The sequence below is a fragment of the Nestor notabilis genome, unplaced genomic scaffold, assembly GCF_000696875.1.
Source record: "Nestor notabilis isolate BGI_N333 unplaced genomic scaffold, ASM69687v1 scaffold11776, whole genome shotgun sequence".
NCBI lineage: Eukaryota > Metazoa > Chordata > Aves > Psittaciformes > Psittacidae > Nestor > Nestor notabilis.
In genome coordinates this window covers 9969-28174 of record NW_009931532.1, presented here as the reverse complement: position 1 = coordinate 28174, position 18206 = coordinate 9969, and positions in this window count along the sequence as shown.

The following is an 18206-nucleotide window of genomic DNA, read 5'->3' as shown; positions in this document are numbered from 1 at the left end:
TAAGAGTATTTACAGCATGAAAAGCGAATGGACTAGTTGAATGACTGTAAATAGTTGCCAGCCTTGCAAGCTTCAGCTGAGAAATGCAAGGTTAGGAGCTCTATCTGAGACTCAAGAAATCCGGAGATACAGTGAATGGGATGGTTGGTCAGGTTTCACACAGCCCTGGAAAAGGCACTTTATTTTTCTGCACCTCCTGCAGCTTCTTTGACAAGTCAGGCTACAGAGCACTTTCTGGATACACTGTGGAGAGAAATACATGTCTGGTCTGGCAATGGGTAGTGATCAGCTGTGAACACTAGGAGTTGGAGTGACAGTTTTGTTTCACGTGGAATCAGTGGTTTGAAAATGTCTAGTTTTTTTGTTCAGCCACTTGGCATTGACTTAGCTCTAAAATTGTTCATATTGGTGGCAAACTTTGAATGCCAGTGAACACATCTGAGCTAGGAATTATTATTTGCATATGGGCATACGTTTAAGAAAATATGCTGTTTGTAAATGTTTTCAAAGCCTATGCTTTTGTGACATACCAGGTAGATAAATGTCATTTCTACAGCTAATTGGTACTTGCTAAATTTTCCTGATCAAAAGTGGCCTGTTGTAGCTGCATGAAAAGTGAGCTCAAACGCATGCTGTAAAGCACATCGTAGTTTAAAACACAATTATTAGTACTGATGAAAAAGAATTGGCTGGAAAAGTGCCCTTACTTTTCCAATGATATTCAGCCAGTTGAAGAAAGAGGGCTATATCATTGTATACCTCCCTTAAATCCTCTCAGGGAGATAGATGTTTAAAATAGATTGTGACCTAGGCCTATTTGATCTGACATTTCTTACCACAGTCATGATGCTTCTTAGTGCTAGCAATGAAAAACGGATCTGCCTGGCTTGTGGATTTAGCTTTATTTGCACTTTAATTGTATTGCTGGCCCAGCCCAGAGCTGCACAGTAAATTCCATTCGTCCTGTCTGAGTGTAACTGCTAGCATTTATAAATGTACCTTAGCTGCTGTAAATTTCATTAAGGTGATTCACCACAAGGACGATCTCTTTGTAAATAACTGAATAAGGAACTGTTGCAAATACTGGAAAATTCCTAGATTAGCACAGCAAACAGCAACAGAAAAGGAAATTCCAGAAACATTTTAAGTAACTCTAACTAATGACTGCTGTAGAAATGAACATGGAAAATGTTACTTGTAGGAGCTTTATTGTCAAAATTATGCTTGTTCTTTTCATTAATGACTGACAAGAAGCTGATTGCATCTCAGTGCATGGTAAGGAGAAGAAAAAAAAAAAAAAAAGCATGGTTTATTTGGACCACAAAACCAACTTACTGTGTATTTTCTGTACAAAAGCAGCTACCATCCGGTCATTTCATAAGACCCTTTGAAGTAATGAAGAAACAGGGGGAAATGTGGTCCAAAAAGTGATTTCTTTACTTTGTTTTACTGTTTCTCTGTTAAAAAAAAAATGTGTAACAACTGTCAATGTCAATTGGCATCTCTGTTGTGTGCTATTAACTGCTGATTTATCTGCCTGTACCCTATTTTACTGAACTTCCTTGATGTTCTTAGCGTTACAGGGTACAATTCTTCACGTAACTCTTTTCACAGTTTGTTGTTTTGTGCTTTATTATGTGTGTACTGGTTCTTCAGTGTTTCAGAGTATTCAGTGCATTTGAATGCTTGCAATATGCAGGGGTAGTGCTGTGCTCGTGCTATGGTGTTGCAAATGGGCAGAGAGGAAGACTAAGGATTAGACATGGGCTTTTTTAAAAGGTGCTGAGTATCTGTATCTTAAAATCAGTAGACAAGTTGGTGGTTCAGCCCCTCTGGAAAAGCATATACTATTTATATGCCAAAGGTTACTCTCTTGGGTCAGTGGCACAATTTAGGTTAGAATCACCAGAGTAACTAGATACTTGGTTTGTGTTCAGAGCAACAACAGTGACAAAAAAAACCCCTAACAACAAAAAAAGGGTATGGTCACAAAACATTTAAAAAGTAATGTTCGATTTGCTGATAGCTAATATGAATCTTTCTGGTTGAGGATACAATGCATTCATTAAAATACAGGAGGTGACTGCTCAAAGAGGTAAGCACACCTCTTGTTATCTCCAACCCCAGCCAGTGTTGCAACCCCAACCAAAGCTGGAAGTGGCTCTTCTGCTGAAGTCCTACACACCGAGTGTAGGGCAGCGTGTCTGCCCCACAGTCGGGTTGCGTACTTCACATGTAAGTGGTCCGAGTGCCTCTGCTACAGTACTGCTGCATTTTGTGCTATGGCAATAGCAGGCAGCAGCAACCCGCTTCATGTGAAGCTTTGCCCAGTACATTTCCATACCCAGCTAGTACAGCGATCTCCCTGTACAACACAGGGATTGTGGAGCTCTTTGCTACCAGTTTCTCTGTGCCACTCCACCACAGCCACATAATACATAGAAAATCCTGGACATAAAACACCCACTTTTTGCTTCTGGTGTTTTAGGGTGAATGTCTCCAAGTGAGGACTTTGTCATTTGGATCTTGCTGTCTTTTAGGATTTTCTCCACTAGCTTTTACGCTGTGGAAGCAGAACAGACTTGCTTTTCTGCAACTGGAGCTGAAAAAGCCCAGCTGATTCAGGATTCATAAGAAAGAGAAGGGCTGAAGCGCCTCTCTACTTGCCTTTCTTAGCTCCTCAGCCCTGCTGTGTCTGTCAGATGGAACAGCAGTTCTCACTTTGGAGGGGCTGCTCCCTTCGTCACTCTCTGGCCAGAAATGCCTCAGGGTGTACGGGCTGGCTAGCTGCAATGGGGATAGCATATTTCACCCTTGGGCACGCTCGTCAGCCAAGTCCGAAGGGAGTTTTGCAGGTTTTTTTATTGCATAAAGTAGCAGCCTGGATTCAGCCTGTAGTTACCCGGGAATCTGGGCAGCAACACAGACATGTCCCCTTCCATGTGACAGAGAGCACTTGTCACACACTGATACAGGGTTAGAGTTGCCTTCACCCCAGCCTTCATTTTACCCCATCCCTGTCCTCCCCCCACTAAATTCACCAGTATTGTTAGTGGACTGAGCCCATGATTAGGCATTGTGTGGACGAAAACGTAGATGATCCATTGAATTTACAGTGGCAGTAAGTGTGTATATATTGTCTCTTTCCTTTGGCTAGTCCTGTAACACACAAATGCATAGCTTAATAGTGAGACATGATACTGGGACTGACTACCCTTATTGAAAAGGAAGAGGTATCTGTCCTCCTCCTGCTTCCCTAGTTCTTAATACTGATTGTTGTTCTGTAGGGTACAAAGGAACTTAACTATTTAAAGTATTAACTTTAACCATGTTGATTTTTAATTCAGGATGTGTTCATAATCCCAAATTTTCCTTCATAACCACTATTTATTTTAAGGGTTTTACAAATCTTTACATTGATTTATTTGTATCAATATTCAGTCTTTAATCCTTTCACTCTTACCAGCAACATTAAACTTAGATACATGATTTAAAATTCTCACTGATAGAGACATTTTTACCCACTCATAATTGTTGTTCATTAAGAGCAAAATCCTCCAGACCTCATTCTGATAATACCTTAGGCTTCACCGAGAGCTTTTCATAAGTATTTGGGGATCTGGCTCTCAGCTATTTGCCTGTTACTGTTTTTGCCTCCAAAGGTCAAATGTCTCTGTGTAGGATGCTCTGTGTCCAATATGCTGCTCACCTATGATTGTTTCGTTGTACCTGTACTTTCTAAATAGTCTCTTAAGTTTTGTTATTTAGGAGAATAGATGTCTGTTTATTTGATAGATGTACCTATATCTAACATGTTGCTTAGTGAACAATCCAGGTGTTTTTGCATGTATTGTAACTTATCTTTTGACCTGAGGTTATTGCTTTGTATTGTTAGTAAGGCATATCAGGCAGGGTGTTAATGCCAATATGCTAATTAAACTTCTTTTTTTTCCCCTGAGCTTACTGATACCTGTTTATTTGTTTACTACCCTATGGTGAATAATTAAATCTACACCTAAATTACTGAGTCTTTTAGAGAAGCATGAGAGGGGAAGTGACCAGCCATTAGCAGGAAGGGCAAAGAGAAAATTCTGTGTCTCTACTGGGACAGAATGGTTTGAATTACTGCATTTTATTCTTCTTTCACTCATGCTGTGTTGCAGCTGTGGTGGCCATCATTGGGAATAATGCTGATTTGAACTTGGAACAGAGAATGAAGCCTGCTTCATACACAACTGGAAATGCTGATCCACTGTGAAGTGTATAGCACAAATATATAAACAAGACCTAACAGATAAATTCAACCACCTGCACCACTCGTTCTTCTTCAGCTGAGGAAAGCCTCTCCCCTTCCATATCTCTATTCCTTTTATAGGAAGTTACATGTTTAAGTATCATTTCAGAAGGTGCTTAAGAAATTCCCATTTCAATATAATTTTTTTTTTTTGTCTTTTAGGCAAAAGGCAACATATTACATAAATAGGGAGTAAATAACATTGTCCCTAAATTCTTTACCTCCTTGTTTTGGATTTGGACTTCTGTCTAAATGTCTCTATCCTTCTCTTGTCTGGAGTCCTGCCCTAGACTTGAAGAAACGGTATTGCCAAATTTTATACCCAAGTAAACACAGAGAACAGTTTAGGTTTGTAAGTATGGCATATCCCTCCTTTTGCAATAGGAAAACAAGTCACATGGAGATAAAATGACTTGCAAATTGAAGGAAAATAGAATAGAGATGAAGACTACAAAGCCAGATCTCCAGCTTCTGTTATATGCTCTAATCACTGTCTACTGCTTTCCTTTGTTGAACTGGGTAAGTTCTTTATGACAGAAAGATGCCTATTAAATTTGCTTCTAGAATTAACATATTTCAAGATAGAAATAAAGCAAGTGACATATTAAAATCAGCATCTATTCAATACTGTGTGACCTTGCAGTCACATTTTCTGCAATATTTTTACATTTTTGGTATTTCACATAAAAACTGAAATAGCCTGAGAGAGCAACTTACTGTCAGATATTTTTGTTGTTGTCAGATATTTTCAGTGCAAGAAAAAAAATCAAACTACTTGCCAAACAGCTATATTTAAAAGTACTGCAGGATAATTTTAAGTTGTTTTCTCCACACTTTAAATGATTTTATTGACCTTATGCCAATGACCTGGCTGGCTTTACATCTTTCTCCTAAGGTCAGAATCAAAGAATCATAGAATCCCAGACTGGTTTGGGTTGGAAGGGACCTTAAAGCTCATCCAGTTCCAACCCCCTGCCACGGGCAGGGACACCTTCCATAAGACCAGGTTGCTCCAAGCCCCAGCCAGGGTGACCTTGAACACTGCCAGGGATGGGGCAGCCACAGCTTCTCTGGGCAACCTGTGCCAGGGCCTCACCACCCTCACAGGGAAGAACTTCTACCCAAGAGCTCATCTCAATCTCCCCTCTGTCAGGTTAAAGACATTCCCCTTGTCCTGTCCCTACAGGCCCTTGTCAAAAGCCCCTCTCCAGGTTTCTTGTCACCCCTTTAGGCACTGGAACTGCTCTAAGGTCTCCCCTTAAGGAGCCTTCTCTTCCCCAGGCTGAACCAGCCCAGCTCTCTCAGCCTGGCTCCAGAGCAGAGCTGCTCCAGCCCTCGCAGCATCTCTGTGGCCTCCTCTGGACTCGCTCCAACAGCTCCACGTCCCTCTTGTGTTCTTGCCCCAGAGCTGGATCAGGACTGCAGGGGGGGTTTCCCCAGAGCACAGCAGAGGGGGAGAATCCCCTCCCTCAATCTGCTGCTCACGCTCTGGGGATGAAGCCCAGCACATGGCAGGTTCTGGGCTGGAAGTACGTGTTGCTGGGTCATGTCCAATTTTGTGTCCACCAGTATCCCAAAGCCCTTCTCTGTAGGGCTGCTCTCAGTCTCTTTATACCCCAGTCTGTACTGGTATTGGAGATTTCCCAGACCCAGATGCAGGATCTTGCACTTGGGTTGTTGAACTTCATGGTGTTTGCATGGGCCCACTCCTCCAGCCTGTCCAGATCTCTCAGGATCCCACCCCTTCTCTCTAGTGAATGAACCACACCAGTCAGCTTAGTGTCAGCTGTAGACTTGCTGAGGGTACACTCAATCCCACTCTCTATGTCACTGATGAAGATGATAAATATAATTTGTCCTCGTTTGGGCCTCTCAGGGACACTACTGGTTATTGTTTTCCACTTGGACTTGGAGCCATAGACTGTAATTCTTCAGGCACTACCACCCATCAAATCCGTATCTCTCCAATTTAGAGAGGAAATGTGGAGGACTGTTTCAAAGGCCTTACGACAGTCCAGGCAGGTGACATCAGGAGGTCTTCTGTGGCCACTCATGCAGTCACTCCATTGTAGAAGATGACCAGATTAGCCAGCCACGATGTGCCATGTTGGCTGTCTCTCCTCAGTTCCCTGCCTTCTTTCTGTATGGTTCAGCATGTCTTCCAGGAGGATGTGCTCCATGATCTTACCAGTCACAGTAAGATCATAGTTGATTGTTTAAGAAGTATTTACAGGGAGGGGTGGCTGTTTTCTACTATTTAGTACATTGCAAGAAAACAACTGAATACTCTGTAAAACGACAGACTCACTGAAATGATAGAATCTCTGAGGAAATCTGACACCATGCAACACTTTTTAATCTTGAATATGAAGGAAAAGGGGGAAGACAGCTGGTACGGGTTGTTCAAAATCCTCAGCTCTGTGAGGAAAAAGCTGAAACTAATCTTGACTGATTGCACAAAGATAACTAATAAGAATTGTGAAGACTGAACTACGCCTTGAAAGTTATACTCTAATGTTCAGTCTCTAGCCTCGAATTAAAATTTGAGAAGAGCAGATTTTCACTTGAAATCTTCAGTTTCAAAGAGGACTGAAACAACCACTGGTGTCTGTCTCAGTTTCCTGACTGCTTGAGCCAACCCTCAAGCACATGTGGGTTAGTGAATGTAGTAACAGAAGGTATTTCAAATTTGTTTTCCTTGTGGTAGCAACTCCACTGTGTAAGCCTCTTTGAATCAGACACTGGCCTCCCGTGTGCACATGCCTAGATGGATGGGCCTGAAACAGAGCAGTAATTATTACTAAAGATTTGTGTTCTCTCCCACTCCCATTCCTGGAAGCTCTTCATTTATATATTTACTCATTTAGACTGAGGACAACATGCGTAAACCATGTCTAGATTCTAGATACGTTTCACATAAATCAAAAGTAATAACTTTTCTAGTCAGAGAAGGCACAAAGTCCTCCTATCAAGGCTTTCTAGTCTGCTCTAAATCTTTTTATTTATTTCATTCTGTTTACTGTTAAAATTTCATCTTCAATGGGAGCACCATATGAAAAAGAGCACCTTCATTCTTCTTTAGCCATACTTGCTGGGGTTTTGATAACAAAAAATGCAGGATAGGGATGGTGGAAAAAGGGAAAGTGTCAGAGTTCAAAGTATCAAAATATGTTTGTTGGTCAGATTTCTCTAGCCATTACTCTTTTGAATTCCCTGACAATGACAATCTCAGAACCAATTTAATGTCACCATTTTGGTAATTTTAAATTAGCTGCTGCATTTTCAGTAGTGCTTTTTTGAGGGTATTAAGAAACCCACCAGTGGACAAGCTACTACTAAAGCCCCAGATCCATGGTTGGGGTTTTGAGGAAAAAGCCATGGTCTGCTGGACTGTGAGCCTCCATCACCAGCAGTGGCTGGCCTTGCGGCAGCAGTGGAAGAACAGAATGAATACCCTTTACTGGGTTGGAGAGCAGAGATGTCAAAGTCTCCTCTTGTAAAGCCGTAATGTTTGTCTCTAATCATGTTCTCGACATACACCCTTGAGAGAAAACAGCATTTCGGTGAGCTACAACCAAAAAATACTCTTTTAAGTGCACTTTAAGTGCCTTTCTTTGGAGTAATCATAACTGTAGGAGGACTGTTCTGTGCCTGATTATGCATTTGGTCATGGTGAATTTGTGCCCATGCTTAGCACCAAGAACTTGCTTAAATTCCATCAATTTAGTGGGATTTAACGGGTTGAATGCCACCTCAAAACGCAATGTTTTCCAGTTTGAGATCTCGGGGACCAGGTATACTCTATTTGAGTGGATACCGAAAACATCCACAGTCACAAGGAGATCTCAGGCAGAGGTCTTGTAGCCACTTGGTAAACAACTACATTTACTCCCAATATGGTATGGTTCTCTGCTTTATTCTAAGTCTGTCTTTAGGAATCTCAGGAACACCCATCAAACTTGAAAACCAGTGATTGTCACTGCAGTGGTGGCAAGCCAACTGCTAGCTTATTTAAGGACATTGTGTGTAGTGGCTCTTCGCAGCTGCACAAGACCAGAGCTCTGACTCCAAACACAGAAGAGATAGTGATTAGTATCCTTGCAAGCTCTTCAGAACAAACCCGGCATCCTCTAATTCCTAATTGGATACATATACTAAGTAAGAATAACTATGCTTATCATTTCTGCCCTTATTCCTTTGACTATTAGTTATTTCCCACATATGGAAATTTGACTATATAAGCATTTTCTCTGAAAGAAATGTGCTAATCAGAAAGGCCTTCCCATAAAACAAAATTACCTTCATCTGGTCCATATAAGCAACTTCTCTGTTCAGCCACCAAACTCCAATGGGGCACAAATTATTGCAGAATTTCAGGTGAACTCCCTGTCCAGGGATAGACGGCATTAATATGAATTGCAATTGAGTTAACACTCAGCTACTGCTACCTCCCCAGCACAAGCACATAGAACCAAGACAGCATTTTAATTGGGAGATTCCACATAAATATTTAGGTTAGATAGAGATAAAAATAGAGCATTATTTATGAATAGTTCTTGGCATCCCAACTGTTTCTGCAGCTGAGTTCCTCACAAAATAGCTCAAAGAACAGTAGGACCACGCTATTTTTTAAGTATTAATGATACACTCTTCAGGAATCATGAGGGAACTTGCTAACACTGTTTGTTAGGTGTTTGCGATGTTAGCTAGCAGGCTGAGTTTCGTTTGCATCTTCTGTTCTTCCAGGCTCTGATCTGGCAAATAGCTTCAACAGCTGCACAAGCCATCAAGACACTTCAGTCCATGGCATCACCTGCTTCAAGGTGAAGATCTTTGTCTGTTCAAGGGCTTTACGGAAAAGTCTGCCTTTAGGCAAAAACTTAAAATGACATATATGCCTCAGTCGGGAGCTGCTGACATGACATGTGGGGACTGCGTTGCTCACCAAGAGATGATTGCAGCAGCTGCAGAAGTGTTAGTAGACAAAGCTCTGCATTAAACGCAGGTTGGGGGGCTTACAGCAGGAGCAAAAGATGTGACACAGCTACCAAGGAGCTCTTGCCAAGCACAAAAGGAAAAGCTGGTTTCTGTTTTCCTTGCCAGTTCCTGCACAGGGGCAAATTTGCTGTGCTCATATTTCTGTACTCATGTTACCTCAAGAGATCCTCAACTGCATTTTTCTTTTTATCAATACCAGAAACACAGTGTTGGGTTGATAAAAAGCAGGTGTGGTGAAAAGGGGATGTTTCAGATATTTGGTAGTCCAGATGCATTGATCTGGAGTGGTTGTTTTGATTTTAATTATGGTGGGTATGCATGGCTTTCATTAATCCAAACGAGTCATGACACTTTTGGCCTCTAAACCAAAAACAAGAGATATCTATGTTTTGTAAAGTTAAAAAAGAATTTAAAAAAAATTGTCTTTAGGAAATTGTTATGTATAATGTAAGGAATATTAAATGTACAAAGGAAAAAAGCACAGTACTGGCCTCTGTGCTCCTCTGTCAGCCTTGATAAATGTTCAGCTTTGGCGCAAGCAGAGCTAGGTGGATGGAACTGATTATTCCTTTTTGCTTTCCAAACCATCACATGTTATTTCTTCCAGTACTTTACCACTACGTAGCTATTCTAATTCTAAATGTGAGGCTTCAGACAGGCCCTTTTTACATTTCATGTTGCTGGACCCCTCTGCCTTAAAAATTATCAAGAACCCGTGTTCTGAATTACAAAGGAATGGCTGAGGGGAGCGAATGCCCACAGGGGTCTCAGGTTATCTAGGTCCTGTTCCCTGCTCTGACCCATTTCCACCTGGGATGCATGCAGGTGGCTTTATCCTGCTTTTTGTGTCCATCAGGAGTTGTTCTGGCAGTCAAGTCAATCCAGCACAGAGGCTGCTCTTGACCTTTCTTCTCCTTTGGCTGTTACTAAAATGGGCTCTTGGAGGTGAAACAGTGGAGGTGCATCTCGTTGCAGTTAAGCATCTTGGCCAATCATTTGCTGACGTGAACTCTTTTCCCTTAAGAAAGATGGTGTTGCTATCACCCAACTGCTACATGCCCCCTTCCTGCCACATCCCACTTACACCCTCAAGGGCACCCTTGTGCGAGCAAATGTCACTCATGCAAGTCAGTCAAACAGGATTGGCCACTGCAGCAATTATTTTATGTTTCCCTCACCTCCTTTTCCCCCCTCTCAAATTACCTGGGCTACTATCAGCACACCAACTTGTTACTCCCTTTTACACTGGGCTCACTGCAGGCAGCAGGACGTCTACCTTCAGCTTCAAGGTCAGTTCAACTATGTATATTGCTTTTCCAGCCTCAAATGGTAACATTTCAAATACAAGGGTTATTAAAAATGAACTCAAAGCACCTCAGGATGTGGTGTAATTTGGTTATGATTTATTGACTCGCATAACTACTTGGTGCAGGAAAAAATGTGTCAGCCCCTTGTGCAACTGCTTCAAACACTGACCCTTAACTAACAGTTCAAATAAGGGAAAATTAAGTCCCTTTGGAGATGTGTAACAGTTCAGAGAAAATGTCTCTAATTCAACAAGCTTTTTGTGATTTTGGTAGCTCTCTGCACTGTGGAGATGAGGGGTTGACACTATAAAATAGTGTTGGATTGATTCAGAACAACAAGCACTTCCTCCACATTTGGTTGGGCTTTGGGAGGAGAATTTGGACTTCTGAGTCTCACCACGTCAGGTCTGACTGGCAAGACCTTCAGCTGATAGAAATCAAAGATCATGTTGTTACTAAGGGGTAGCTGTCTCATCTATGAACAGTCAGTGTCTTTGTCATGTCTTTTCTATTCATGCACCTATTCATAGATTCATAGTTTGTTAGAGGGTTTATTTCAAATTATTATATTTTTATAACTATTCACTGACCTCTGACATTACAAGGAGAAAGAAACTGAAATGTAGTTGATTTTTTGCAGAGGTGTTCCATGCTGTGATTAAGGCACAATTAGAATGTCTGTACTCGCATTGCTTCTGTGCTCTGGAGACTGTATCTTAAACCCATACTGGTCAAAAAGGTTTGAGCCTTGCTCAGAGTGCGCTATGAGAAACTGAAAAAACCCCACCAATCCTGCCTTATAAGATTTAATTTTTTTATTTATATCTTATCATTTGAACCTGGAGAGTGATTCAACAAACCATAAAATGTTTTCTGGGTATCTAAAAATGGTCTCTCATGCATGTAGTCACTTGTGACATTTATTGCAGATGTTTCTAAGGTGCCAGCAACTTCCATAGATGGCCAGAGAAAACTTTCCACTGGCGTCTGCAGGCTTTAGCTCTAGCTAAAGATGACTCAAAGGAATTACTTCTTAAATATAAAAGACCAGCCTCCTTCCTCCTCCACCATGTGAAAGTTCAGCTCACTGCTGTGATACCATTAGCTAAACAGCTTAACAGTTTAAGAAGTGCATATACATTTTCTGTGATTATGAGCCTGTGTGAACTTTAGCTATGACTCTGTCATTACTCTAAAATGTCACTCAGAATCACATGGTGTGGCAGTTAATACCACCCATGACATGGTTCAAATATTTGATCTAGTTCTATTTCAAGAAATGTCACTGTAACCCTTGTACCTTCCTTCCCATCTCAGCTAAAATCACATGTGCTCCTTAGTGAGAAATACAGGATAACCAATACCTATGCTCAAATACATTAAGAGAAAAACAGACCTGACAACTTCCTCTTTAAAAGAAGTTTAAGAGAGTAAAGAATTAATATCAAAGCATTATTTTCTAAACATTAAAAGTAGCAGTAAAGTTCACAAGTTCCTTAAGGGGTGAAGAGTCAGATTGTACATTTCTGATGACTGATGCCTCTGAAGTTCCCAGAGAAGGATGCGGCAGCTTCGCCTATGCGCAGAGCAGCAAGGGAAGTTTTGCTATGTCAGATTTTTCTTAAGCAGCTGATTTGAAAAAGGGGTATCTTTAGTGCTGGTGAGGGACCTGATGTATAAAAAGGCATATTTCTTGTGGCGAGTACCTTCACCTTTAGCAGAGACTTTCATCTAGGTGCATCGTGAATGAGAGGGAAAACTGTTTTAAGGCCCTGAAAAAGGCATTCTCCAATTTTTTTCATCCTGGGGTTCAAACTGGGGTTACAAACAGACTCTCCACCTTAAATGATACTTGCAATCCTTTGGGCTGTTTCTCGGCCAGAACCAGATTTGCAGTAATAACTTACATTAAAACTTGCTGCTGGCTTTTGTCTCTACCGTCTATGCATGGTAAATGATACATATACAGAAAGAGTTTTAAACTCAAAATACACTCCTGGCAGGGTATTAATGTCCTGAAGCCTAGTTACAGGTAGCCGAGCATGTCTTGGAGGAAAGCAGAGAAATGAAGGCTATGACCTCTAAAATCATGACCTTTCAGACATGTTTTGCTGATTCACTGGCCGTAAGTCACCATGGCACATGGGAATACTGCTTTGGAAAAGGCAATGCCAATTCGACACTGAATTTGTTTACCTTTTATGGTGGTGATGTGATGAGAGAACGGGAATGAAGAAACCTTGTTTTTTCAGACATTTCACACTACAGCTTAGTAGCCGTTAGTTTAAGTCACTGTTGCATTCAACCCCCTCATCATTAACCACTGCAGACATTGATCCACAAGATAACTTGCAAGGAACTCATCAAAACTGTTCACTAGGGAACAGCAGGAGGGAACCTGGTCTGTGGAGGATACACAGCAACTGTCCCTGAGCCAATTGCTTTGCGTCTCTTTTCTCCTGTACCACAGTATTTATGTGTTCTCCAAGTGATAGTACAAGTACAAATGACCTTGGGAACAAAACTTTAAAGGACTTGTTGCCACTCTTAGGGTTACTGAGCTGTGCAATGCTCCATGCCCTGGCCTTGGGCTAAAGGCATGTGCAATCCTGGAGGCATATAAAAGACTTAGTTATTATGATAACTAGTTGTCATGAGGCAAAGCCAGTATCTAAAGCATGAGCAGAATGACATAATAAACGGAAAATTTGCAAGGCAAGTTGTCCAAGCATTTTGTAAAGCTGCTATATTCAAATACCAAGAGCCTTCAAAGTGTCATGCGGAACACTTGACTAATAAGAAAAAAACCAAAACCTTCCCTGCCACTTTACCTGTAGAAAATCCACCTGATGCTGGGTACCAGCTGAGACATGTATGTCTTATCCTCCACCCTCATCAGTTAAAGCATGTCTCATTGCATGGCAGTGCTGAAGACCATGCTATCTGCAAAGGAGAGGAAGACAGATGTGTTGGAAGTGCTATGTGACAGTAGAGCAGATCAGCCCTGACCGTCATAAGGAAAAGCAGGAGATAAATTACTTGAATAGGATCACTGTATGAGAGCCAGCAACCCTGGCACTCACATGAGAAGGATGGTGAGCCAAATCTGACATTGATGCCATGTGCAAAAGTAGCTGCACCCTCCCAGTTACAGCACAGGCTGTCACCATAGTGCTCATGAGGTACATTTTTTGTGTTTCTGCCATCTGCTAAGGCATCTGAGAAGCTCATACTCTCCTCTCCCTGATACTCCCTGCTTGCTGTTCTTTCCATCAGGCTGAACCAAGACCAGTGCTGGCCTAGTCTGTGGACTTGAGCTTGTGCTCCTATTTATATTTCCCCACTGCAAAATACCAGCTCTCATTTATTCACTTTGGACTTCCAAATCTCCTGATATGTCATCTTCTGCTTGTCTGCGTACAGAATATATATTGTGCTCCAGCTTCACAGACTCACACTGAAATGGTTCAGTTTAGATCACATCTCTGAGTATTTCTTAGACAACATGCTGAAATCAAACTGCATCATCAAAGTTAGTAATGAAGAAGCTGTCTGACTAGTAATGTGCCTATCCATGAAATTTTGGAAAAATATTCTTACTACCATCAGAATATTATCTGAGTGGAACAGGTTGAGGTCTCATGCCATGAATCTTAACAAACTTGTTAAAATCTATAAAGTAAAATTATTAAGGTTTATACTTCAAAGAAGGTGTTCTGTCCAATACCATAGAAATTAGACCTTGTTTGGATAACTGAAGAAGAAATGTTCACAGAGATAAAAATCAGTGCAGATTTAGATGCAGTTAATTCTGTCCTGCATGTTACAAGAATACAATCCAAATTCACATCTAGCTTATGGTACATTGAAAGAACTTGAAAATTCCCCAAGGTTGGTGCAGTTAATAAACAACCTAGCAAAGAAAAAAAAATTTAAGCAGAAATAATTGGGAATAATTTCAAGAATATTTTATCAATACATTCAGAATCCCGCAACAAAGTAGAAAACTATTAGGAAGCATTCCATTTTCAAGAGAAAGTTAAAGTAATAGTAAAAAAAAATTGAGGGTACTGATAGAGGCTTAAGTTAATCAGGTTTCTGCTATTGCAGACAACCCCATCACATAATATTACTCAGAATCTGTGTATCTATGTCTGTAACAGAAACAGTTCCCTGACTGCTCTGATCAGGATGCTGCCCAGTCCATCCTGAAGACTGCAGCCTACCCTACCCATGGTTCAAGGAAGGATGTGCAGGCAATGACTCTTCATTCTAGTCACTCTACTGAGCTGTGGTCCCAAGGAGATGACATGATCTCTGAATCCATAAGCTATTTTGTAGAGAGATGCTCTGCTGCTTCCGTGCCAGGGATCTGGTATGACCATCACTGTGACAAGAACACCATTCGGGTATTGGGAAGACGCTGAGGATAAAACAAAATCGAAAGAGTTCTGGGTAGAACCAAAGAATGATCAATAAATTTGAAAATACAATAAAAAAACTGATGGAGAGACATTTTAAAAAAGCTAGTTATTAAGTAGATACATGTGAAAAAAAAATGAGTAGAAATTTATACAACAAACTGATAAAAGTAATAACAAAAGCCAGTGATTCAAACTCAAGGCAAACAAATGCAGGCCAGAACGAAGAATTACTTCTTTTTATTCTTTTTTTAACTCAGGTTGATTAACCCTTGGAAATCCTGTCTTCTCCAGACCATACCGTCTCTAGATAATTTTGAATGCCAGACAGGTACTTTCCTAATGCAGCACAGGGTTAAAGCTGATAATCACAAAAGCTCTTCTGATGTTGAAAAATTCTTTCCCCTTCCCAGCTGCACTATGGTATCACTATAGGCATCTACAGGAAAATTGATTTTCTATCATCATGAGCACAAGGGAAGACCCTTAGGTAATTACAAAAGATAAACGTGCACTTTCAATTTTTCAGGCCATGCAATGGTTAAATTTCTCTGATGAAAGTGAAATCTTTGCAGTGGAGGCCTGATAGTCTGTCATGAAACCTGAATCACAGCATGGTATTTCTGGTAAAGAGTTCTTAGAAATACCTTATGCCTTTAACAACACCTTTGGCTGGGATAATTATTTTTCTCTGAATCCACAGAGGTGTAATCTTATTGCTAAGCCAGGCTGACATTTTCTGTGGGGAAAAAAACCTACACAGCTGAACCTGTTAATGATTTCAGGTCAGATTTGACAAATAGCTCTGTTGAGAATTTTTTTCTTTGAGATCATTCTGTTCAGACTCTTTCAAAATGAATCTTTTTGAAATGTCTGTTTCGCAGCAGTACATTTCTTAGAAATCATGCTAATTTTAGAGGGAAACAAACCAAAACAATTTTGTTTCCTGTCAGATAAAATGTCTTATTCATTATGTACTCCCACGATGTAAAAACTTTATTTTTTGAACTTGGGGTTTTGTGCAAGTCTATTTGTGCTATTTAGATTGTATAAGGTATAATATGGACTCAAGTTTGTGCTGCAATGTTATATGCATTTATATTCAGAACTATTTCCCACCGTTGTGGCAAAAAGTTTTTATTAAATTAAGAATTACACAAGCATTACAGTCACCTTTCCAGTGCAGTCCAGATGATGTTCTCATAGGAAATTCTAACCTTCATGTTCAGCTGGGCCCTTTGTATTTGTTAGTCACAAACTGATTCCTGCAATGGCAATGCCATGCTGTAGTCAGAAGGTCCTACCTAAGGAGTAGATCAGGTCAGCTGTTATGTCCAGGTTCCTACAGGGCAGGGGGGTTGGAACTAGATGATCTTAAGGTTCTTTCCAACCCTAACTATTCCATGATTCTACGATGATGTGTTTGATGCATCTTGGGTCACCTTCTCAGCAGAGTCACCTTTTCTGCAGGCGTGATTTAGTTTAAAAAGCTGAGGCACTTAACCAGTAAAGACAGAAACTGAACTCCTGCATTAAGAACTGCAAAGTCTGGGGAGGAAAATGTTAGAATGAGGCATGCTGGGCTTCAGCTGTAAGAAGAAATGTGTAGTTAGACATCAGTGGGGTTTTTTAAAGAAAAAAAAATAATTAAAAAAAAAGCCTGCCTTACTCTGATATTTATTTGTTTGTTTGTTTGTTTATTAGGTAGTTATCCTACACTGCAGCATCTTCAGTGTTGGAGGCTTTTAAGAGCTGCCAGAAAAGCATCTGCCAGGTAAAGTAGAGCCTGCCTCAGGGTAAAGGGAAATTTTTTCTGTGATTCAACAATGCAAGAATGTCCTGGGGGATAAGGCTCAATAGAAGATAACACTGCCAACAAGAGAAAATACTTGTGTTATGGGACTTTATTAAAACTCAGAAAGTAAAACAATTTTATGAGCATAAAGTCTGCTTCTGTTCAGGTGTCCAAAAGTCAGTCATTCTGTCCTAAAGGTACAGACCCATTTAATCTATCAGACCCTGAAAGGGTGAGAAAAACTGCTGATTCTGCCTGGACAAGGGAGGAGGGAACAATGAAACTGCCCATGCTGAGATGGTCTGCTTTAGGGATTAGGTATTGCGCATCCAGTCAAAGACAGGCTCAAGCAAGAGTGTGGAGGGCATACTCAGACGTTTTCAGCAGAAGAAGTAAGGTACAATGTCCCTGTATTTACCCAATCAGCCATGGCACAAATCCTTCACCAAATTACCAGGGAAGTCTCTTTGCCTTTTCAAACTGGTTTCTTTTACCCCACGTTCATCCATTTCTTTTTCCAGGTAGTTTATTTCTCTTTCTGTTCACAGGCTTTGTTTTCTGTTACGACCCTATACCTCAGGTTCACAGTGTAGTTCAGCCTGAAAGTCAAGGATGCCAACCTACCCACAGCCACCAAAGGAATTGATTGCACACCACATTCTGCAGAAGGTTTGCTCTGTTCAGCTGCTCTCAGGATCAGGCACTCTCTTACCCAATAGCTGTTGCAAAGAAGGGTAGAAGAAGCATTGAATCCACAGCTAAACAACCTTTAGCTTTTAACAGCTTCATTGAGCACAGTTTACCTCTCAAAGAAATCACGGAGAGCAGCTTCTAGCATCCTTCACCCTTCCAGAGTTCCAGTGAACTTCTCAGCTCCTACAGAGCAACTTGTCAATTGATAGCTGCTGTTACAGAGGATGGGACTTTCCCATCACATTGATTTAGTGAAAGGAATGCAAGTTACGAGAAAACAGCAAACAACAGAGTGCAGCCTTGACAGCAGATACGTGACAGGGGTAAATACAATGACCTGTCTGAGGCTGTTACCTTTACCTGCTAGGCTGCAGTCAATAGGCACCCTGCTGTGCAGTTATTTCTGAAGCATTATAATTATACTGCTGTGCCTCACACTTCTTTCTAAAGACATACTGCACATGATTCCTCTAATTTAATCAGATACAGACCAGATTTGTCCCTTAAAATGACACAGGATTCAGAAGCTCCTGAGAAATCCAAGCTGGTGGAAATGCTGATGAATGCCTGGAGTCATTTAAGTCATAATGTTGTCTGCAAGGGGATTTTGATAAGGCTTCTAGTTTCCAGGACAGGATTTTGACTGCCAGCCAGTTACTTGCAGTAAAGATGGCATCTATGAAACAGAACTATAAATA